At 34.8% G+C, this 26494-nt stretch overlaps 1 pseudogene; it reads right to left on the minus strand.

Moving 5' to 3' along the window:
- Positions 1-6008: 6008 nt before the first annotated feature.
- Positions 6009-24091, minus strand: LOC115992953 (annotated as a pseudogene).
- Positions 24092-26494: the final 2403 nt, after the last annotated feature.

The raw sequence follows: 26494 nt of genomic DNA on the forward strand, positions 1-26494 counted from the left end.
CGCATGGCCATAGTCACCTATAGGGGACGGCCACTACACTAAGTTACCTATGGGTAGACGCATGGCCAAAGTCGCCTACGGATGGACGGTCATTATGCTAAGTTACCTATAGGCAGACGCATAGCCAAAGTCGCCTATGGGTGGACGGTTGCCACACTTAGTCACCTCAATAAGTCCATGACCCCAAGTGGACAACCAAAAAGGTGACAAGGTAACACTTAGTCACCTCAACAAGTCCACGACTCAAGGTGGACGTCTAACAAGGTGACGAGGTAACAATTAGTCACCTAATTCCATGACCCCAAGTGGGCGACCAAAAAGGTGACAAGGTAACACTTAATCACCTCAACAAATCCACGACCCAAGGTGGACGACTAACAAGGAGATGAGGTAACACTTAGTCACCTTAACAAGTCCACGACCCCAAGTGAACGACTAACAAGGTGACGAGTTAACACTTAGTTGCTGACCCAAAGTGGATGACCAAAAATGTGACGAGGTAACACTTAATCACCTCAACAAATCCACGACCCAAGGTGGACAACTAACAAGGTGAGTAACGAGGTAACACTTAGTCACCTCAACAAGTCCACGACCCCAAGTGGACGACTAACAAGGTGACGAGTTAACACTTAGTCGCCGACCCAAAGTGGACGACCAAAAAGGTGACGAGGTAATACTTAATCACCTCAACAAATCCACGACCCGAGGTGGATGACTAACAAGGTGACGAGGTAACACTTAGTCACCTCAACAAGTCCACGACCCCAAGTGGACAACTAACAAGGTGACGATTTAACACTTAGTTGTTGACCCAAGGTGGATGACCAACAAGGTGACAAGGTAACACTTAGTCACCTCAACAAGTCCACGACCCAAGGTGGACGACCAACAAGGTGACGAGGTAACACTTAGTCACCTCAACAAGTCCACGACCCAAGGTGGACGACTAACAAGGTGACGAGGTAACACTTAGTCACCTCAACAAGTCCATGACCCAAGGTGGACGACCAACAAGATGATGAGGTAGCACTTAGTCACCTCAACAAGTCCACGACCAAAAAATGACAACGCAAAAAGTGGACGACAAAAAAAAGAAAAAGAAAAAGAAAAAGAAAAAAAAATAAAAGTGGACGGACACATGCATGTCCATGAACCAAAGTGGACAAACACCCAAAAAAAAAAAAAAAGGGACGGATGCATGTCCAAAAAAAGAAAAAAAAAGAAAAAAAAGTGGACGAACACATGCATGTCCATGAACAAAAGTGGACGAACACCACCAAAAAAGAGGATGGTTGCAAGTCCATGAACAAAAGTGGACGGACACCCACAAAAAAAAAAGGGAAGGATGCATGTCAAAAAAAAAAAAAAAAAAAAGTGGATGGACACATGCAAGTCCATGACAAAAGTGGATGGCACCACCAAAAAAAAAAAAAAAAAAAAAAAAAGGAGGAGGACAGTTGCATGTCCATGACAAAAATGGACGGACACCCAAAAAAAAAAAAAAAAAAAAACAAAGAAAGAAAGAGGACGGTTGCATGTCCATGAACAAAAATGGACGAACACCCAAAAAAAAAAAAAAAAAAATTTGACGACGAAGTAACACTCAGTCACGTCGTCAAGTCCATGACCCAAGTAGTAGACGAACAAAATACCTTAAGAATGGGACATTAATAGAGGACTACAACACGTCCTGAAGGTTGAAAGTTCGGGCATCACGCGTCCTGGGGGCAGTGTATCAATGGCCTACCGTGCAGAAGGATGCCCAATCCTACATATAAGCATACGACAAAAGCCAATGCCACAACAAAACCTCAGGGCTAAACACTACAAAAGGAAGCCGACGGACACCTAATCCTCATCCTAATGAGATGGATTGACAACCAAGGGTACCGACAATCAAGGATGCCAACGACACTTGATTCTCATTCAAAATTTAAGTCCTTCTACCTACAAGTGGAAGGATGAACCAAGTCACTCACAAGTGCCTTGGTCAAAATTTAAGTCTTCCTAACTTCGGGTGGAAAGGACAAACCAAGCCACCAACAAGTGCTTTGGTACAAAATTTAAGTCCGTCAACCTACAGGTGGAAGGATGAACCAAGTCACTCACGAGTGTCTTGGTCGAAATTTAAATCCTTCTACCAACGGGTGGAAGGACGATCCAAGTCACTCACGGGTGCCTTGGTCAAAATTTAAGTCTTCCTACCTTCGGGAGGAAGAACGAACCATGCCACTAGCAAGTGCCTTGGTACAAAATTTAAGTCCTTCTATCTACAGGTGGAAGGACGAACCAAGTCACTCACGAGTGCCTTGGTTGAAATTTAAGTCCTTCTACCTACGGGTGGAAGGACGAACCAAGCCACCAACAAGTGCCTTGGTCAAAATTTTAAGTCTTCCTACCTAAGGGTGGGAGGACAAACCAAGCCACTCACAAGTGCCTTGGTACAAAATTTAAATCTTTCTATCTACAGGTGAAACGACGAACCAAGTCATTTACAGGTGCCTTGGTCAAAAATTAAAGTCGTACTACCTACGGGTGGAAAGACTAACCAAGCCACCAGCAAGTGCCTTTGGTAGCAAATTTAAATCCTTTTACCTACGGGTGGAAGGACAAACCAAGTCATCACAAGTGTCTTGGTTGAAATTTAAGTCCTTCTACCAACAGATGGAAGGACGAACCAAGTCACTCACAAGTGCTTTGGTCAAAATTTAAGTCTTCTACCTACGAGTGGAAGGATGAACCAAGCCACTTACGAGTGGAAGGATGAACCAAGCCACCAGCAAGTGCCTTGGTACAAAATTTAAGTCCTTCTACCTACGGGTGGAAGGACGAGCCAAGTCACTGACGAGTGTCTTAGTCGAAATTTAGGTCCTTCTACCTACAGGTGGAAGGACGAACCAAGTCATCTATGGGTGCCCTGGTCGAAGTTTAAAGTCCTACTACCTACGGGTGGAAGGACTAACCAAGCCACCAACAAGTGCCTTGGTAAAAAATTTAAGTCCTTCTACCTATAGGTGGAAGGACGAACCAAGTCACTTAGTAGTGCATTGGTGAAAATTTTAAGTCCTACTACCTACGGGTGGAAGGACTAACCAAGTCGCCCACGAGTGCCTTGGTGAAAATTCGAAGTCTTCCTACCTACGGGAGGACAGATGAGCCATGTCACCCAAGAGGGCCTTGGTCAAAATTTAAGTCCCCTACGCCATAAATAATTTTAGGCCAGCCTGTCAAAGACTGACAAGTCCCTCAGGATCCAAATCCAATCGTCACCCCATGGGGCCTTCCACTTCGAGATCATGGACCCATAGAGTGAAGGGGGCAACTGAAAAGGAGAAATTATGCATGACGGAGCTATCTGGATGGAGGTGGCACGGACAAACGTAGCATGTACAAACCGAACAACCACGTGGCATCCATCCCATTATTATGTGGTCTCCAAGGAACCTTAAATGGAAAATACTTACGACACACGATTAGCCCTAGTTTGTAGAATCCCAACATGAGTAGAATTCTAGAATATACACGCATTAATGAGTATCTTCCCCATAAGGAAAAGACTTGTTCCGCAAGCAAAGGACTCTGACCCTACGCGACTATAAAAACCGAAAGACCCTTAAGAAAAAGGTACGCACAATTTCTATAAAGCTCATACTCTCTAACATTGTTGGAGCTCTCTTCTGACTTAAGATTCGGAGGGTCTTTGGTCGGTACCACACCGGTACTATTTGTAAGGTCTTTTTCTATGCTGGGCAAGTCTGGTATCGAGCGTGTTGGAACCGTGTGGCTCACTGGTGATTTTTTCGGCATCATCAATATAATATATTGATGATTGATTTTAATCATAGCCTTGGGACAAAAGAGTCCACATCTATACATTCTGCCAAAATAAATAAATAAACGAATACAATGTATCTTTCATGTCACACAAATAGACCCACAAAATCTGAAAAATCAAATCTTGGACCCTTGTGTGTGAGGAAATTCTTTTGAGCAATGTTAAAAACAAAAAATTTGACACATTTAAGTTTTAGTTACTACACGTTATACACTTATAGGTTGCATACTGGGTTACACGTATGAGTGGAAATTGACTGCAAATTGCATTTCAATTATACGATTGTCGGCAAACATCGACTTGAGTAAACAAGCAAGTCATTTGGACCCTACAATTATTTATTTATTTGTATGAATAGAAGACTTTATTAACAAACACCATAGAATTACAAAGGGCCAGAGTCCTTTACAAGAATAACAAACAAACAAGGACAACAGTCGATACCAAAAGACCCCACAAAATTACAGATCAAAGATCGCTTCAGTCTCAACTTGAAGAGGGAGGGTGATAAGGCCCAAACCAAAATATTGGCCAAAAGGCCCAAAATTTAAAAAGGCCTAATATGAGTTAATGCCCGTTGTGGTCCAAGCCCTATTGCATAAGGGGATGACTTGAAAAAAAGAAAAAAAGAAAAAAACCATCCTCATTGTATAAAGAGTAATGCTATATACACAAATTATTTTACAATATTTTTATAAATTACTGATATGACAAATTCTTATTAGTTTTAATACGGGTCTATCACTAACATCACATATTTATTTATAATAACTATTTGGAAAATATTAAAGCTATATCAGCAATTTATAAAAATGTTGAAAAATAATTTGTGTCTGTAGCATTACTCTTGTATAAAAGAGTTGGAAAAAGCCGAAGAAGTCTGGGGACCTTCATTTAAATGTAAGATAATAAAAAATTATTAAAAACTGAAGAAGAGAGAAAGAAGAAAAACAACATAGGTCTTCTGTGAAACTACATGTGGGTTTAATTACATTAAACCCCTATAAGTAATTAAGAAAAGCTCCCGTTACAACTTGACTACTTAGTTTGGAGTACAACATAGATATGGCTTGGGAGCCCTCCAATCATTAAGCACTGACAATGAATAAAATGAAATTAAGTAATATTATTTGAATGTTTTAAATAAAATAATAGAAGGTAAATAACCTTATTTAAGAGTAATATAGAGGAAAATGAATAGAATCATTTTATGAAAATGTTACTATTAGATCCATATTTTAAATAAATAAATGAATATATAGGGGAATTTTAGGAGTTTTAGTAAAAAATTCATTATATTTTATTTTATTTCTTTCAATTCCTTCCAATTTGGGACAGGGAGTGAAAATTCGAGGGAATAGAGAGTAGCTCCTTCATATTCATTCCATTCTCTTCCACTTATACTCCCAATCAATGGAACAAACTTTTCATTCCCTCAATTACAACTCTCAAACAAATGGAAGGGAAGAATATTCTAAAATTATTCTTTTCATTCCATTCATTTCCCTCCTTCCAAACGCGTTGTTATAGAGACTCAAGAGAGAATAAGTGACGAATTTCGGGGTAAGAGAGAAAGCCTAGAATTTCTTAAAATAAAGAACATTCATGGCACCTTGTTCTTTTTCTAATAAAATCCAATGATTCAAAAATGGTGTAACTCTTGTAAACATACACTAAGTATAACTTAAAACCATTTGATTCATTGGATTGCAACTGTCTATCCGAAGGAATCAAGTTGAGTGGTGGTTTAACCCCCAAACCAAGCCCAATTACCCTTGGCAATTGGCGTAGAGCATATTTTTGTCCACAAGCCGACAATGGGCTAAATAAATGAGTGCGCCCTTGACCCAGATGTGCCTCACTCCCAAATAAATCCCATCCAAACTCCAAAGTATCATGTTGGAATTAATACCACAGAGCTGAGCTTTTCACTCCTGGAGAAAGTGAAATAAATATAGTTTCTTATCATTAAACAAACATTTACCTGTCTTATAAGCTTAGAGGGCATTAGCATGCTTACATTACCAGGAATCAAGATTTATAGGATAAAGATCCAGGGCAGATGCACAAGAAGAGTATATGCATCTCTATAATTAATAATGATTGCAAGCTCAACACTATAGATATCTAGGGCCACATGTAGTCATATTGAGACGGAACAATTCTTCAGTTTGTGAAAAATATATTGAGTTCCTCTTACAAATGTTGGAGTTGAAAGTTGAAACCACATAGCTGATCTTTTCTTTTCTTTTTCTATTTTAAACAGATATCCAAATCTTTTTGAAACCTATCTAGTCCATAGGCTGTTTGGAGCAATAGGCATAGGCAATCGTCCTGTTGCACATTCATGAATAAATCTTTTAGGTAACTGCAAGGAGCCAGGGAGTTGGCTATATACTAATGGAGGGAGCCAAACTCAAGATCACATGATGAGAAACTTGAGACTAATGAATCACAAGACTTACAGTCACATAGCTAATCCATTTATCTTTGGGAGTTATTGAAACAAATATATAGTTTCTTATCATTAAACAAGCACATATTACTTGTCAAAGAAGCAAGATGGCATGCTTAGTTGATTATATATGTTACCGAGAGTCAAGATTAGTGGGATAGAGATCCTGGGGCAGATGTAGAAGAAGACCCAATCCATCTAGCCTTTAACGACTGAGTGAGGCTCTGAATTTCCATTGAGCTTTCCCGTTGGCTCTGACCAAATTGGTCACTTAAGGAATCAAACGTCCATTCATTACCATAAACTCTTAGATCCATGTTCAATTCATCAACGACTGTTTGTCCTTCAAGCATGCTCACTACGGCACTCATGGTGGGCCTAAGCACTGGTGATGGATTAATGCATAATAAAGCTACCTTAATCATTCTAAGTGCCTCTTCCTTACTGAACTCAGACCCCAATTCTGGATCTACAAGCTCCATCAGCTTCCCTTTCTGATGTAAAATGATGGCCTGACGGGGCAAAGAAGAGAGTTTGGAAGTGAGAAGGAAACCAATGAAAAAAAAAAGTGATTTACTTTTGCAATTTTCTATTAATGAGCAAACCTATAGGATTCTTATTCAAATGATGACAAAATATCACTGCGCACTTTTAGCGTGATGGTCACTCTACAAATATTAAGTGCTTGTAGAGTGTAGGAGAAAATGTTAGAGTTCAAGTCTCTAAGAGGAAGTTTAACGCACATATACACTTAGATTAGGCTATAGTATAATTTCTATATTATATAAAAAAATGATGAAAAAATAAGTGAGTAAATTAACAAAAGAATAGTTTTTATAATTTAAATATAAAGCAATTATTAACAACTTCTTTTTAGTTGTGAAATTCATCCTTTTCATTTTATTTTTTTGCAAAATATAGTTTACTTTTCCAATGTGTTGAAGAATTTTAACAAAACGTTAAGGCATTATCAGCACATCACTTAGATTTCAACGAATAATTAGTTATGCAACTTGAGCCTTGAAGATGCAATCATAAAATATTGTTCAATCGGCTAAATTCTTGCCTCATATAAGTGGGGGTCAGACAATTTCAGCTAAATTATGTATGATGATTTTCCACCTTGAGCCCAGCGAAGCATAAAGCAGGTTGACCTAGTCAGAGTTTCAAACGGTGTAGCTCCAAAAGATACAACCTGGGTTCATGTTTCATGTGGTGCTTTTAGCTGCGAAGTTTCAAAACAACATGGAAAGGAAGTATCTTACCCAATCTAGAAGACATGCGGGGTTCTCGTTTGGTCCATGTTTCCAGTTGTTCTTCCCAGCAACAATTTCCAATACAACAACTCCAAAACTATAAACATCTGCCTTGTAAGTTAAAATACCCCATAATACATATTCTGGTGCCATATAACCCCTGCAACATATACATTCAGTTATGCTATTTGGTTCACTAGTATGATTGTATAAATTTCTAAATCCAACAGGACCAGCAGCAGTTAACTCTCAACTTTTATTAAGCATGCGATCATGTAATTAAGACAGCCACCATACGAGAGAGTTTAGCTTCACTGAACTAGAAGTGATAATAAAAACAATAAAGGAAAATATTAGACCTACTACAAATTTTATTACAAAAATCTTACAAAAGTATAAACAAATGTGATTGGTGCCAAATTAGCAATATAATAATTAAATTCTTAATTACTTTCTTGGTTTATGTTTTAAAAGTTGACTCATCAGTTTTGTAAGGTCTACGTAATAAAATTAGTAATAGTTTGTGTTTAGAAGAAAATTTGTAATAATTGAAACCAAAGAAAAAAAAAAAAAAGTAAGAGTAACAACTAATACGTATATTAAATTAGAGAGTTACGTTTTTTGAAAGTGGCAAAATGGATCAAAGTGCTTGAGTAATTGCCGTCAAAGATAAATCGTTTTTTTCTCCTTTTTTTTTTTTTTTGGTGGGGGGTGGGGAAGGTGTGCTGGGTGTGTGGAGCAGTAGATATTGTGGTGCGAATCCTAAATTAGGCCTATTAGTAATTAGTACTGATTCATTTTGTTGAACCTGATTGATGTTGGTTAACTCTTTTTTTTCAAAAGAAAAAAAGGGACTCGCATGTGTAATCATCGCTTCACGCGAATCATGCCTCATGGTACATTGTCACTTAGATATATTGGTAAGCCTAAGGGAGATATAGCAGGGTGTGCCACCACTTGACTCCATTATTACAATTTCTGCATATTAGGAAGTATGGGTCAGTACTAGTACTTGAATTCACGACCTCTTGGCACGTGGTTCAAAATTATGGGTCCTTTTGAGGGCTTCCTATCGCTGCATCACACTCACCAGTGGTATGTTGATTAACCCTAATTGATGCTATTAGAGGGATTTGGGATTTGATTTTTACCTTCATATCTTATGTAATCTTATTATGAGTTTATTTTCTTTCTATCTCCAATGTGAAATTTGGAGAGCCTATTGTGAAGCACATGATTCCTTATTGTAGCCAGTTGGTCATGGATTAATGTAAGGATTTTTTTTTTTTTTTTTTCTCATCATCTACTTTTATGTGTTAAAATGTCTGATAATTTTAAAATGTGGACATTCTCACATCAATTGTGAATATGTGTGTGAACTAGTGTGAAAAAATATTTACTTAATGTAATTTGAGTTGAATTCTTCTTGTGCTTGGTGCTAATTCCAAGAAAATCTATGTACTGATTCTTGGGTATCATTCTCCCATGCTTGGTTTTGACTTATTGGCTGAATTTTTTCTATTTTCACTACTTGGTGCTAATTCCAAACAAATCCTAGGCCCTACCCATTTTGTTTTATTCCAGTTATGCCTATACATGGTTCGGATCTCTATCCTTATATAGGGGAGACACCTTGTCTCCTTTGCTGTTTGTCATAGTTATAGATGCAATTAGCAGAATGTTGGATAAGGCTATGAATGAAGGTCGCTTGTCAGGTCTTAGTGTGGGTAATTTAGTAGGAAACACTTTGATGGTGTAGTATTGTCTCTTTGCAAATAATACTTTGATTTTTTGTGGTGCTGATATGGATTAACTTCTGATAATTCATTTAGTGTTTATCTGGTTCAAAGGCTGTGTCGGGATTAAAAATAAACTTGGGTAAGTCTAAATTGGTTCAAATGGGGGTGATTCCTAACATTGAGGAGTTGGTGGATGTCTTAGGTTGTAAGTGGGGCTCGCTTCCAATGAATATTTAGGCCTTCCTTTGGGTGATAAATTTAAGGAAACGATGATTTGGAATGCTATTTTAGAGAAGGTGGAAGGGCAGTTTGCAAAATGAAACAGTTATACTTATCCAAGGGACGTAGAGTCACTTTAATTAAAAGTACTCTATCTAATTTTCCAGTATTTCTTCTCTTTATTTCCTATTCTAGCTGATGTGGCTAATCGAATTGAATAATTTCAGAAAAACTTTTTATGGAGTGGTTTTGAGAATGAGTCCAAATTTCATCTGGTGAATTGGACTAAGGTTGGTGATCCTTTCCAACAAGAGGGTTGGCCATTAGGAGTTTGAGGCATTTCAATGAAGGTTTATAAGGGAAATGGTTGTGGAGATTTGAGATCAAAAGGGATGCGCTTTGGAGGAGGGTTAATTGAGGAAAAGTATGCTTGTGAGGGGGGCAATTGGTGTTCCAATTAAGTTTTTGCTCCTTATGGAGATAGTTTGTGGAAGACTATAAGATGAGGCTGACCCAATTTTATCCAGTATGAAGTAAGGGATGGGTATAGAGTGAAGATTTAGTAGGATTTGTGGTGTGGGAGGAGCTCTCCAATGATGTGCTTTCTTTAAGTATTTTGGATTACCAACGATAAGAAGGCTAGTGCGGTTGATCTTATGAAATTCACCATTAGGGTCCTTCGTTAGGATGTGAATTTCATAAGAGCTATTCAAGATTGGGAATTAGAGTGCCCATCAAATATTATGGACTCCATCAATAGCACTTTAGTGAAGAGAAGTAGGGAGGAAAAGATTTATTGGATTCTAGCTAAGAAAAAGAGTTTTGGGATTAGCAGGTACTATCAGGTCTTGCTTAATGCTAATGACCAGTCATTCCCTTGGAGAAGCATACAAAAGTCCAAGATCCCGTTTAGAGTTGCTTTTTTATATGGACTATTGCCTTGGGAAAATTTTGATAACTAATAATTTTCAGGAACAATGTTTTGATTTTGGGTTGGTGCTACATGTGTAAATGAAACAGGGAATAGTTGAACACCTATTACTCCATTGACCTATTGCTACTAATTTATGGTCTATGGTGTTTGGCTTGTTTAGAGTTTGTTGGAAGATGTCAAAGACTGTTGTTGAGTTACTAGCTTTTTGGCAATGGCATTTTGGTCATCATCAAAATGGTCGGATTTGGTTGGCTATCCCTCACTATTTGATGTGGTGTATTTGGAGGGGGAGAGGAATAACTAATGTTTTGAGGATTTAGAGAGAAGTTTGCTTGACCTTAAACTATTTTTCTTTATAATTTGTTGGATTGGATGTATGTTTTGTGTAATTATACTATATTTTCAGTTAGTGATTTGATAGATCTATGTAATTTAAGTGATTGATTGCATGTCCCCAATTGTATACTCCCCGTATACTTTGGTGACCAATTTTTTAACATCAATAAAAAAAATATTCTTCTAATTGCTATTGTCACTATTCATGCTCAATTTTCTCCTTTGGTGGTTTGTATGATAGGCTTGTGTTAGGAGATAACATCTTGGGAGATTTCAATTATAGGGATACTATTTAATCCAAAAGCTTAAACCAATGGGTTTGAACCCAATTATGTTATATTAACCACTCACTCTTGTGGTTATTATCCTATGTAGGACTTCACCTCTTAATTAACCACATCACTCACATGCGAATATTGTAACAAAATCCTCCCTCCACATGTGAGCCTTCTACTAGGACACTTTTGACTACACTTTAGTTAGTCTCCCACTTAAATGGAAGTCTTTTTCTTAACAATTCATGGTGTCATGCATTACCATCACTGATAGGATGCCCTTTACTCAACCATGAGTAGAGTAAACATACAAGTCTTCCTTCCACAATAATGTGAGTCACTATCAAGCACAAGTGCCTTAGATCCACCACTAAGTTGAACCTTTTACATAGTGGACATGGGAGTTTTCCTCATTCTACTCGGTGGGACTCACTAATGAATGCTCATTAGTTTTTGGGGAGATAGAACTTTGTGGAAACTCTAATTGATAAGTTAGTATAACATATAAGAACACCATTTAACCCAAAAGCTTAAGCCTAAGGGTTTGGACCTAGTTATGTTATATTAATTCCCTTACTCATTTAAATTTTCTCCATGTGGGACATCCAAACACATCTATTCCTAACAATCTATCCCTCACGTGTGAGCCATTGCCTCTTTGTAGGCCACGAACAAGTCTTACTTGCTCCTTCTTTCCTATGTGCTCTTCTTCTCTTGTGCATCATCCATGTTCCTCTCATACACCATCCACAAGAGCCACGTGTTATCCCCATATACTCATTCATGAGCACCCCACATGCCCACTTCCATAGGAACCTCTTGTTGCATTGTCCTATTTTGATCTACTATCATTGGCGATAATATTTTGTTAGGCCTCTTTCCAAGATCATTTGTGGGGGCTTTATGGGCTTGCTTACTATGATGCACACTTGTGTGGGCTCAAAGTACGCGCACCTTGTCCTAGCTCCAATTGCAAAAGGGATTGTGATAACCTTACCACCTTACTGCACACCACCATAGAGACCTTAGCGAGACTTCAAATTAAGAAGTTAATATAACATATAATGACATCACTTAACTCAAAATATTTATTTAAAGATGGATTTGAGCTCAATTGTGTTATACTAACCACCCATTGTGGGTTATATCCAATATGAGACATCACTTCTTAATTAACTCCATCACTCACACGTGAATGTTCCAAAAGCTTGGATAAAGGTTGGATTTCTATGTGAAGTCCATAAATAGAAATCACTAGGTGGAAGCTGTTTTAGAAGGTTATGGGCAATTGATGAATCAAAGAAAGAAACTCAATTCTTGACTCAAAATAGGAACATATTTGACTAAAGTACTCCTTTGGCTTTAAATTTTCTAGAAAAATAAAAGACGCTTTTTTTGAGTTGAAAACCACATTAGGAGATTTAAGTGCCACCTTTGCCAGGGCGATCGGTTTCTTCATATACAAAAATTCTTGCATTACGAATATTGATTGTTTTAGAGTTGTTTGCAATTTGGCTCTTTACGTTTCAAAATTTTCATTTTGACCCTTCGTGTTAGTTTCGTTTTCATACTGACCCTTTATATTTTAAAATTTTTATTTCGCCCCTTCATGTATGATTTAAAATTTCCATGTTTGGCCCTTTAGTTTATGTTTGATTTAATATTTTGTGTTTGATTTAGTTAATAACTCATAATAGATATCTATAGAAGATTATATAGAATAGACAACCTTACCTTTCCTCTAGTAGAGGAATGATCATAAGTTGCAACACAAAAAGCTCAGCAAGTGAAAATACACTAATAGAAATCCATGGAGCTGGTAGCAAAATCACATGAAATTTTGTGACTTGAAAGGAAGTGAGGTGGGGAGTAAAACTCATGGTTTTTAGACCCAGACCATTTAATGAACAAAAAAAGAAGAGGTTCAAAGTTTTTAAGGTTAGACTGAGGTTCAACCGAGGTCAAACCTTAATGATGTCATAATTAATTTAATATTAATAAAATACAAATAAATGTATTAAAATGGCAAACATTAACAAATATTTCCTAAAAATATGTCTAAAAAAATTAAACAACTTTCAAATGAATTTTCACCATTTTTATATGGTTAATAAAGCATAAACAAGTGTAAAAAAAATTGTGTTTAGTAATCTTTCAAATAAAAAAATTATCTAAAATAAAATCATTTTCAAAATAAATTAATAAATTATATATTCACATGTAAAAAGCATAGTTTTTGAACCTCTAATAAAATTATCGAATAAAAATATATTGAGAGGGGGTAATATAATAAATTGGAAAACTATAATCTAAATTGTAAATAAATAAAATATAAAATCCAGGAATGACAGGTGAAAGAAGCATAACCTGTTGGTCATTGTATCAGTATTTGACCTGTTGATCCCTTGTTCTATCCCTCTCTTGTCCCATACTGTTCATGGCAAGAGGTCTAGCTTTCTTGTTAATTATGGGACGTTTCCTAAAATTTGTAATGTCATCTTTTCTAATATTCTCAATTTTGTAGTTTTTGAGAATATTTCCAATTTTTTTTTAGCCTAATTCCGTGCCTAACACAAACTACGGTTTATTTGGGGTTTCCCAACCACCTATGGTTGCCCCAGTGTTTTCCTATATAAGCTAGTGGCTATAGCCCACTAAGCTTCAAGTTTAGTAATATAATTTCAGTGATAAATTTCTTCTCGGACCTTTGCCTTGTGGATTTAAGGTTTTCTCTTGGTACTTAGGTGCATTTAAGGTGTTCTACTTCTTATGGCTACTTGATTGCATTAGCAGAGGTGATAAAATAGAAATGAATTGGGGTAAAATAAACTCCAAAGGAAGTTAAGAGGGGCCAAAAGAAAGGGTGATAGCTCACATTGTTCCAGCAATTCTAGTTTTAATGAGTGTGTTCTCATCTTCGTCGAGCTTGGCCAAACCAAAGTCAGAGATCTTAGGGTTAAGGTCCCTGTCAAGCAACACATTAGTAGATTTGATGTCTCTATGAACAATTTTCAGTGTTGATTCCTCATGCAAGAAAGCTAGACCTCTTGCTATGCCAACAGATATTTTCTGCCTTGCAGGCCAATCCAATTTTAACTGACTATCTGCAGGACCTGAAATTTATGTTCAGAACCCAATCAATGAACTTCATCATTATTGTTTTGTCCTCATTATTCTATTATCAACATAAAATCAATGGTAAGGTATAAAACATTGTCTTACCAAGCAAAGTATGTGCAAGGCTATTGTTTTCCATATACTCATATACCAACAATAATTGTTTTCCTGCAATACAACATCCATACAATCTAACCAGATTTGGATGTTGTAAACCAGACATAATGCCTATTTCATTCACAAATTCACGACTTCCTTGCTTTGATTTTGATGAAAGTTGTTTAACCGCAATTACAGTACCATCTAATAGTATACCCTGCATCAAGAATTGAAAAATAAACATTTTCTTGTATGTATTTCTCCAAATGTCAATGATCAATAAGAAGAACAAGGAAAAGGATGGAAAAAAAATTCATTCTAGAATAGAGAAAAAGTTCTCAGATACCTTGTAAACTGATCCAAAACCACCTTCTCCAATCTTGTTTGCAGCATTGAAGTTATTAGTGGCAGCTTTTATTTGTCTATATGTAAAAAAGCCAGTTTGGAGATCTAATCTTCTTAACTCTGTAAAAGGCATCAGGCTAAGATTTCACACTACATCCAACAGTAAAACATATCCAATTTTTAACCAAATATTTGTGTGCCTCTTGACTTGTTACAGACTTCTTAAAGAATGAGAAAAAAAAAAAAAAAATGCTTTTAGAAGGCACTCTATTGTAGTTGATCAAACAGAAGCTGTAAGATACAAAAAGAAGATATATGAACAGGTACTGAAAACCCAAAGTTGATAGATTTTTCCTTTTGCTTCTTTCTTACTTCTGTACAGCAATAACAAGAAGTTCAAAAAACTAAATGAAAGAGGTGTGATATTCCATTAATTTATTATGGAATGAGATGTGCTTAACCCTTAACACTAGATCATTTTGCAACTAAAATAAGAATATTAAACAGACAAACCAAATTTCATGCAACTTTGAGGACATGTCAAAACTGAATTCTTTTCAAAGTTGATAACCTTTCCTCCCAGAAACTTAATTTACGCACTTCATCAGACAATTGCTCAACTACAGCTAGCCTACACCATCCATGCAATATTCATTTTAAAAATTACTATATGCAGATTTTACAAAAAAGAAATGATATAGGATTTTGCATAATTCCATGCGCTCATTTATCATCATAGGTAGAATTAAATCACTCCAATCATCATGCAAATCTCAGGATAAGTTCATATGCTTAACACTCTGTAATCCCACAATCATGCGGTTTCTTTTCAAAGTGTATTTTGGAAAGCTGATCATCTGTGGAATGATATGGAAAAAAAAAATATTGAACTGCAATAACATACGAGCCCTTGTATACTTTTTCTATACATTGTTCTAACTTCCTGCCATAGATGGAGAAAATGAATACTGTCATTTCTAATCTTTACATCAATATTTTCCCAGGTTACCTTTTTCCCTTGATATCCTCCCTCCCAAATAGCCTTTCCACCGAAGAATGCCCAAAATCATAAAAATGAGAAGTAGCGCCAAAACTACAACTCCAACCACAATGGTTATCTTCATCTTATCATTAAGGTGACTGAAACCTATAGAAAGAAAAATAGTGAAGAACAGTGATTATAAGATTGCATTCTGAAATATACGTCACACCATAAAAATCCAAAGCAAGATTGCAACTAATGGTTCAAAGAAAACTTGGCAGGGCATAGTTATTATAAAGTTTTGGTTGTCTTCCATCTAAATGCACGTTAACCTGGTTTTGAGTCTTTCTTTTTAAATGCAGATAATTATGGTGTTCTACTTCCAATAAATTGCTATTTTTCATCAATTTAATCTGAATGTGGAAGAAGTTGGACAACGCCAAGATTCTTAATCTCCAATCCAGTTACCAGATTCCACAGAGATAGCTGAAATGAGAGGACCATATGTTCCTGCCTCTGGCGCAGCTGTTGTCCCTTTCCCAGCCCAATAAAAGCGAATCATCAAAACGCTATTTTCAACAACTGCATTAAATTTCTTAACAACTGCTTTATCAACCCCTTGTGCAGTGTTTTCAATATCAAAATCTTTCATCACCAGTTCCTCCTGCAGCAAATCAATTCATTCAACTCCTCCACTATAACATATAGATAAAAATAAATTTGATGGAATACCTGGATATAAACATCAAATATCCGCCTTCCAAGACTGTCAAAAGATCTGTTGTCTCTGAATACTATCTCCGCAAAGTGAAGTTTCACTTTATAACGTCCGTTTGCTAAGCAGCGAGCATAATATGTGATTGAAAGAGGAGATAGGCGTGCACTTGTGTACAATTCAGACTCTTTCATTGTAAGTGCAGATACATTCTTTGCTACATAGTTATTTGGGGTAGTGACATCCCAAAAATTTCCAGTGCTACTGAATCCCCAATTCTCCCTCTCCCTCACAGGTACAAATACTGCAGCACCAGCTGAGTCATCATCCTCTTCATACATTATGTTTCCAATAGTGGTTGCTTTCCCACCACAATTTATATGCAAAGAATACCGATCTACATAGATGATGCACCCTATCATTGATCAAATACAAACGGACATGATAGAACAACAACAAAGTATCCATTGTATTGTTAATTTATGTACTTATTATGTACAAGATTAGATATTTAACCAAAAAATTTTATTCATTTTGGTAGGAAACTACTCAATTTGAATGGATCTATGATTACCTTTTGAACATGGAAAGTCCTTCAGGCATTCACTAAGTATTCTTAATCAGTGAAATAGATAAAGAGTGTCAGTTATTCAACAAAAAAGTGAAGAAGGAAAAAAAAAAAAAAAAAAGCTTTGGTTCTTCTTAACAGTCTACAAATTTGAAGCTTACGTGTTGTCCCTTCCAGAAAAGCTTTTGAACAAATTTCTGGTGCAATGGAAAAATCAGTTAGTTTCAGAAAACTGGAGAGGTTATGAAGAGAGAAAAGTGTGTAAAAGCTCCAGTAGGCAGAAACTTACAAATTTTCTCGACAGGATGGTGCAGAGTGCTCTGACAAATTATTGTAAGAAAGATCTGTTTGGCTGCACAGAAAGTGCAATTATTATATTAGAATTGAGAAATGCTACTATCACCTTAGCATAATATTTAGATCCCTTAATTAAATTTTACAGCTTAAACAAAATTAGACAAAATCAACCAATTAGTCCAATAAATGTGTTTAGCCAAAATTTCATATTGCAAGCATATTCAAGAATGAACTATAGTGTATAAATAACAATATGAAAAAGTGGAAAATAAATCAAACCACATGTAAACATGAAGACATGTTTACGAAGAGGAAAACCTAAGCACCTGGGTGGAAAAAAACCTCTGTGCCAACACCACTGTCAAAAAACTCAACTAGTATGAATAGTTGTAGTACAAAGATGATTACAAACCCTCCAAATCTATATCCCCCCAAGTACCTGAGCCTTTCAAGCTTCAGCTAGCAACCAAATTCACTGAGCCCTTTCTTCATCTAGCTTCCCAGAGTCATCACCACTGAGCCACCAATGGAAAGCCACCAAACTTGATTTGGATTTCAGATAGCTCCAACGGTTTCCAAACTAATCAATTCTCTAACACTTAAATAGGGTGAAGAATGTGATGGTTAAAGTATCCTCTCTAAGATATATCAATGGTGAGAGGGAAAGGAGAAGAAAGAATGAAAGAATTTCACTCTAACGTCATAGGTTCTCTCTTATACAGAGGTTGGGATTAACAATGCTCTCTCTTGGTTTATGAGCTTAGCTCACACTCTTTTCACACATCCAACAAGCAGAGTGTGCGCCTCTTGGCTTATATGCTAAAGTTGGAAAAATCAGATCAGGCCTGTGCAAGACATTCTGTATGCATGCAACTCAAGACCGCTGGTTGCTACATGCATAAATAAAAGACTCCATCTTTAGCTTCCACAAGTCAACTTGTAGGCTAAGCAGGTCGCAGGCAGGTTGCAGAATGTAGCTTTGACCAAGATTTGACCTGGCTCAAGTACATTCTAACCAAAAACAATAATGCCAAGAAAAAAATGAATAAAAATGAGAGAACTAGTTATAAGCAAATTTAGCAAGGAATTGACCCAACAAAAACATGCACTTAACATAACTCACTACAAATCGCAACAAAAAACAATTGGGTACTTTATAAGAGTATTTTGCTAAAATTATTAATACCTTAAATGATTCAAAATGGATATAAAATTGGTAAAAAGAAACCATTTCAATAATTCAGAAACAGCATCACAGAAAATATGTCCTTTTGAAGTTTGAATTAATTGTCAGTCGATGCTATCATTGTAGGCTTTCTTCTCGAAATTATCTAATAAAAAAAAGATTTTGGGTAATGTATAAAGTCCCTAAAGTACCAGTATGATAACTTGTAGAGTAATATATCTTACATATAACACTGTTCTAATATCATCAATTTAGTAACATTAAAACTATGTTTGTGCAAGAGTAATTCTACAAACACAACAATTTTCCTAGGATGCACGGACACGGACATGGGTACAGGTATAGGTACGGGTACAATATGGCGACACGAGCAATTTTTGAAAAATCATAACATGACAAAGCAGATTGGACACTGTGACGACACGGGTACGACACGGACACGACAGGACTATGGCACCCTTAATGAAATGTCTGTGCATCCTAGCAATTTTCACAACAATTGAGTTGGCAAGTTTCATTGGTTCTCATATAGGCCCATCATTGATGTCACTTTTTTACCTATCAATAACTTGCCACCTTGAGAGTTATGAATTTTTTTGTGACTCTAAACTTATTTTTGTCTAGATTCACACATAATTGCAAAATTGATGTAGAATTTTGGATAAAACCATACAAGCGACTGTCTTTGCTCTTGATCCAGTCTGGAATAGTTCCATTGAGAAAGTTGCTTGTCAGATACCTATTTAGTAAGAGAACACAATATCATCAATAAACATTTAATGGCATGACTATATTTAGGGGTCTTACTCTATTTTCATATGTAATTTTGGTAATATTTGAATACCAAATTTTCTTAAAAGGCCCAATTAGGTCCTTTTAGGTTAGTCTGAAAGATAGTAGATGGAGACCATTCTAGTTTAGGTATGCGGAGTGAAGTTCCTCGCAGATTGACCCATAGATGTTGACCAAAACTCAAAATCCAAACCCAGTTATATAAGGTCCTTTTAGGTTACATATTGTTGTGTGCTCTAGCTGCTTAATTGTTTGTTTGAATTTACTCTACAATTGAATCTGATTAAGGGTTTGGTAGTGAAGCTTACATGAACTCCAACGTTGTTAGATCACCCAAATCTGGAATACGTCCCTCCAATCTATTGAAGCTGAGATCTCTGCAAGAATATAACAATACAGATGTCATAATAACAGAAAAGATGGTTTATATAACTGTACACTACTAAATGCCCACTACTAAAAAGCATGTAAGTAAAATTGAAAACATAATATTTTGTGAAAACAAAATGATAGAGAAACACCAAAAATATTCATTTAATCAGAGGAGATAAATTTTAGCTCGGGTACCACATCTCTGTCAAATAGTACCCAATTTAGCCTTGTTTCTTTTTTAACTTTATAAAGTATTGCCAAAATTTTTATTTTTTCTTTTCTAATTTTGATTTTTGCCACAATTTTTATTGAAATAATTATGTCCTCTAAGATCTAAAAAATTAAAGAATTATCGAAAGTTGAAGTCTGTACACTTCTTAATTTCCAATTTCGATTTGAACTTTCATATGCATGTATAATAAGTAATGGGATAGTTGAGCGTGTTTTGTCCAGTCGTATTGGGCTGCAGTTCACTTATTTTCCAGTAAAAGAGGGAAAAAAGAGAAAGTATAGAAGAACTACAAAATTCGGAGTTGTGTCATGTTTGATATATATGTAGGAATTTGTCCATAAATATTACAGCTCCTCAACATCCTGCAATGTAAACAAACATCAGGTGAGGTGAACCTGCTATAAACTTTGTATCATTCCAATTCATTGCGCTTTACAACAAAAGAAAGGCTTACAATTTTGTCATGCCTGTCATGCTACTTAAGTTTGGAAAATTTGAACCCTCTCCAACTAAGTCACTGATCCTTCTACATGGAGTTTCATCATCAATAACTATTAGTTCCTCAGGGAAAAAAAATATATTAAATTTAAAAATTAAATGACCATATCCTAGTGATTATGCGACACAAGAACTCTAACTTAGCAGGCAGAACTCACAGCTCTATTAAGTTACTCAAGATAGAAATGCTAGAAGGAATTGGCCCCTCAAAACCACTAGCTTGGATCTCTCTGTTAATAACACAATTCAAATTGATTTAGATCACACCTAAAACCTTTTACTTTAAATAGATTTAGATAAGAATGTAAGAAAAAGCACATACAATTTCTCAAGTTTTTTCCAACTTTGGAAAAAGTCAAGCATTCTTCCAGTGAAGTTGTTACTGCTAATTCTACTGCATGTGTCCCAAAACAGAAACATTATGAATAAAATACAAACAAGAAGAATGCTACTCACCAAAATGACTAAGATTTTTTCAAAGAAAATCTAAAAGTACCATCACCACAGAAAAAGGTTTTAAACACTTACAGTTCTGTTAAATTGTTCAAACTAGTAAGCGCAACTGGCAACTCTCCCGAGAGATTGTTAGTACTAAGAATGCTAAAATCACCAAAATTAAAGTTGAGGACGTTTCATGTGTTTGGGATTAAGCAAATCAATGACAAATAAAAATTCATTTGAAAAATTAAGGGAAAAAACACAAAGAAACTCACAGATTCTCCAAGTTAACCAACTTTCCAAGCTCAATGGGAACCAATCCTGAAAATAGATTGTTCTCTATACTCCTGAATGTATAATATATTCTTAAATATTAAAGGCGATTAGACCAAATGAAAGTATGGCATAATTTACTGTCTAAATGACGAGTGATGATAGAAATACTACAATTTTGTTTTGCGTAGAGCTTGCAATCTGATGTGTCACCAATGACCAATAAACAATTCAAGCATTCATTCATTAGGTGATTGAAGTCCACTGATCACTTTTATTGCCACATCAGTTTGTAGGCTTTATGTTGTTAAATTGGTAGCAACTCGAGCACTTTTGAGAAAGAATGATAAAATAAGAGCTTACATATATCTAAGTGTCGTAATGCTTCCCAGGAAGTTTGGAATTGGTCCTGATAAGTTGTTCACAGAGAGGGACCTGTAACAAATCCATTTAATTAAATAAGAATGAGCCTTTAATGGCTAGTCTTGGACATGAACTAAGGAATCACTTACAAAAATTCCAACTTTGTAGAAACCCATTCGTGGGGTATGTTACCACTAAGGAAGTTACGAGTGAGATCACTATAATCAAGAGGAAATTGTGCAATTATGTGGTTAAATCAATTATATGGGAGTGGTAATTAGTAAAACAAATAGTGGGTACTCTTTCTTACAGGGACTTCAGGTAGGGTAGCTTCACCAGAGATCGTGGAAGCACACCGGCAAGATCCTGCCCTGTAAGAAACCTGCGTGACAAGGATATTTTGAATTGGTTAGAATAAAGAGGGAGAGAAAGAGAGAGAAAAAGAGCAAAGTATTAATAAAATTTTGGGATAAGATCTCTTATTAATGCTCTATTTCCATCTCATTTTGAAAAAATTAAATAAATATTATGTGTTGTACATCCAACCAAAAATTAAAGATTAGTATTTATTACATATAAATTGTTTTACACACTTTTACGCATGCTCCAAAAGCAATGGAAATAAGTCCGGATTTATAAATTGTGACTTTAATTTCAATTGAATAAAACAAACTCTACATATTGTATAATTTCTCAAGCAATACAATAAGACGTGTATATAGTCAAGTTGGCAATTTTTACCTAAACCTATTAATTCACCCATGACCCACTTAATTTGGGTAAATATTTGGGTTAAATGGACAAGATCCAAATGGGTAATTCAATTAAATAAGTCTTAGTAGGTAAGCCAACTGGAAAACCAAGTACTCATCTAAAATTTAAAGTTTAATACATTAAAAAAATTTAAAAGAAAGTTTGTTCTTTTAACCCTAATAAGCTAATCAGCTGCGACTTCTTCCATCCAACGAAGAGAAAGTTTTCGCACTATGAAGTTTGTTCTTTTGGTTGATTAGCAAAATAAAAGTTTAACTTTTTCTTACAATGCAACGACGTGGCATACACTATCAAGGCAATTGCAAATGAGAGAATTGTTGTACAATGGCCTCGAATCCAATTTTGGTGTTGACCAACTTGAGTCATTTATGCATGGGTCCACATTCATATTCCAGTCTTTCTTTCCCAATTGTTCAGCTATTTCACCAAGGGCTTTCACTGCATGATAAATCAAACTTAATCAATTTCCTTTTAACCTTTTACCTTTTTTGTTGGCTTTAGATTTAATATTGTCAATAGCATTCAAATTCCTTACCAAGTAATAAATTCAAATAATGTAATATTATGATCATAAAAATCTTAATTAAAGTTTAAATAAAAAATGTTATATCCACAATATTTTCATAATAAATTTTAAGTGGCAGATTATTATAAGTTAAAAACTTTTTGCTAAAAGTATGTAAAAAAAAATGTTAAAAACTATCTTTTGGAGCAATAAAACTCACTTAACAATGCAATGGAACTCAATTTATGAGAAAAATAAGCTAAAAAGTAAAATAAGCTAACTTTATCTCAAATCCTGAACGCATCCTAAATACTACATTTTTTAGCATCCCAAATGTGAATACTCTCATCCCCAAAAGATTTGAAAAACATGCAAAAGTAAAATCACACAGGTAGCATGTATGGAGACAAATCAATCACCGTCCATACCAAAGTTGGCGATGAAGGAAAGATTTGAATCCCGTTCCCGTTCTATAGTTAAGCTCTTCTTTTTTCTTTTTTTTAACACGTTCTATAGTTAAGCTTGTGCAAAAGAGTGTGAGATTGAGAATTAAAATTTTTAATTCTCAACCTTAACCTTAGGTGAGAAAAGTTGAAAAAATAAAATTAAACTCAGATGCTCTCAATCATTGAAAAATTATTGCATCTCCTGAGTCTCAATCCTGGAAGGAAACCTGTGGCTGTGGATGATATATCATGTTTGGAAAAGACAAAGGTCCATATATATCATTTATATATATAAATATATATATATATAATTTCCATATAACTGTCTTTCTCATGTCCATGACCAATTTCCTGGCCAACCAAATTTCGGTGGGTTTGTAAGTTTTTTTTTTTTTTTTTTTAAATAATAATAATAATAATTATAATTTTTTGTTTTAGATTAAAATTGTGCGTTGCTAAACCTTTTTTTTTTTTTTAATATGATGTGACAAAATTATTAGAGGTTTCAAAACTTCCTTTTAGAACTTTTTTTTTTTTTTTTTTAAAGAAACAAACACACACTGACACACATGATACATCTATATAGAACTAAATCAATCGAAAAAAAATAATCAATCAGAGCAATATATTGGATACCGACGATACTATTTTCGCCTACTCCTTCTAAATTCTTCTAATGTTGACGATTTTTGTTGAACACAGCTGAGTGCATGTATAGATGTCCAGTTTGAAAGAACAGATTTGATCCTATATATGAAGTAAAAATATACAGAAATATATATATATATATATATATATATATATATATTTATATAAAGATAGATAGATAGATAGAAAGCAGAGCAAAGAATGTCCTGACCTTCATCACTATGAGTTGTCCCTGTTCCAGGTTGTGTTGCCATGCACATAAGTAACAAGAACACTATAAAGCTAATGTAAGGAAGAACAAGCCTTGCCATTATTGTTTGCTCTGCCGACTAGCTAGCTATTCCACGAGCTCTGCTTGCAAATTAAGTGCAGAAAGTCAGATATACCATATATGTAGATATTCTTGTTAAATGTTAACGCCCACTACAATTTAAAGAGTAGGGCCCTTAGCATTCAATAATTTTTGTTTTTGCTTTTGAATCTTCAAAAGTTTGGACTACGTCCCATACCTAAGATAAATGAGATTTCTCCATATTACTTTTAATAAAAAAATACTTGTCACGAAATTTATTGTTGGCTTTTTAGGTTTGTCGTTTGCTTTTTCATTTAACGTTTAGCCTGTTTGTTTATATATTTCTCCAAAAAAAAAAAAAAATTGTTTGTTTATATATACTGATTTTTAAAATATTATTAGTTTATTTTCAAGTATAATTTAACTAAATTTAAAAAATAAATAAATAAGCGAAATAAGCTTATGTCAAATTGATGGATGATCTTTACATATAATCCGAAAACGTCTTTAAATTACGATCATGTGGGTTTATAATTATTATTTTTTTTCTAGTTTTTTTCAATTTTTACAATAGGTAGTTGAGTGAATCTGGATTTGATGCAATAGCCTTATTCAATAGTGAACTAATGGCTGAAATTAAAAAGTTGAAAAATCATTTTAATATCAGCCCTTGAATTAGATTTTTTAAATAATTTCACAAGATCTCAATTTGTAATTGAGTTGGTAGAGCGGCTACATCTAGAATATTTTTACAATAATTTTACAACAAATCATATGTGATAAACTATTACTGATTTTAATATGGAACTAATATTGATATTAATTTTTTACCCGTCAATAACATTTTGTCGCATAAGATTTGTTGTGAAAATATTATAGACATAACATTATTGCAAAAATAATTCTGACCCTCCAATCATAACCTTTAACCCCTTAAAAATTAAAAACAAATGGCTTAATAGTTCAAATAACAACAAAAATAACCTAAACAAAAACTAAACTAGACCAAATAACAACAAGTGGACAAATTATTTAAAAAAAAAAAAAAAAAACCCTATTCAAAAACGAGAAAAATAAAATTTTCTAATTACTCAAATGTGTAACTGGTTCAACCCATTTCATAAAAATAATTTCTAAGTTTAATTTTTTCTTAAAAAATGGTATCAAAAGAAATATTGTAGTCATAATTTCTCTATGGCTATGCTAGCAGTTTTGTCGTTTTGCTATCGCAACAATTTTGCTCTCTTTAGCTACTTGATTCACAATTGTAGAAAATATCATCTCTCTCTCTCTCTCCCAATTTTTTTCTTTTTTATTATTATTTTAGACTCTCTTTCACTTTATTACTCTCATCTTAATATTCTCAATTTTGACTTTATCTCTTATCGGCCTTTTTTTTTTGGTTAGTAGAAAGAAATTGTAATATTTTATGTATTTTTGTTTTTTTGGTGATGTTGAAATCAAGTTACTTATTTATTAAATTATAGATATTGTATAAAAAAAAAATTCTAAGGCCGCCTCACTGAGTTGGCTTGAATTATATCGTAATGTCGGCTACATGGCAAACCAGACTTGTCATACTAACTGTTATAAATAAATAAAAAATTAAAAAATTAAAAAAAAATGACTTGTCATACGAATTATGACAAGTCACAATTAGACTTGTCAAATATTGAATCGCTTTGTAATCCTATTATAACTCTGCTTTAGTTTCTCGGTCATGGTAGGCTGACAACGATTGCAAACAAGAAGTCATTTTCTCTTGATTTGTGGTTTTCTCTTTTTGGCGGAAATAGAATATATTTTTCACTTGATTTGGCGGAAATAGAGCCATAGTTTCTGAAATTTGGTTTTCTCTTGATTTGTGGTTCTCCCTTTTAAGGGCAAATGCCATTTTGACAGAGGCATTTTGCTAAATAATTTGAAAACAGGAGCATTTGCTGCATAGTTTGCAAAGTAAGGACAAATGCCAATTTTCCCCAATTTTATGGTGTATTTAGGATCTGAAAGCACCACTATTAATTGCATCATCCCTATGTTATTGTGAAACTTTATCCTCGTCACTAAGGCCCCATTTTGGTTGTGGTGATTTTAGGGAGATGGAAAAGGAAAGGAGAAAAGTGGAGAGAAAATGATTTTTTTAGGTGTTTAATTAGATTAATTTTAGGAGATAAAACAGGTGTAGGTTGATTGTTTTCTCCTCAAACCTACCAATTTTTTTTTCCTCCAAATCAGAGAGAAAATTGGAGAGTAAACACGAAACTCTTGTTCGTATATGCATAGACCAAAAAACACATGTTTGGGTTTTGTTGTTTTCTTCTCTTTCTAAGTGCCTTCGTAAGTGGTCTCCAATATCTCCCATGCTTCTTTGGCAACGGTAATGTGAGAGATCCTGTGAAATTCATCTGGAGACATACCACAGAAAATAGCATTGAGTGCTTTACTGTTAGCATTAGATGCGGCGAGTGCTACCTTATCCCATGTGGATTTGGCTGCCTCA

Source organism: Quercus lobata, chromosome 5 (genome assembly GCF_001633185.2).
Source record: "Quercus lobata isolate SW786 chromosome 5, ValleyOak3.0 Primary Assembly, whole genome shotgun sequence".
Classification (NCBI taxonomy): domain Eukaryota; kingdom Viridiplantae; phylum Streptophyta; class Magnoliopsida; order Fagales; family Fagaceae; genus Quercus; species Quercus lobata.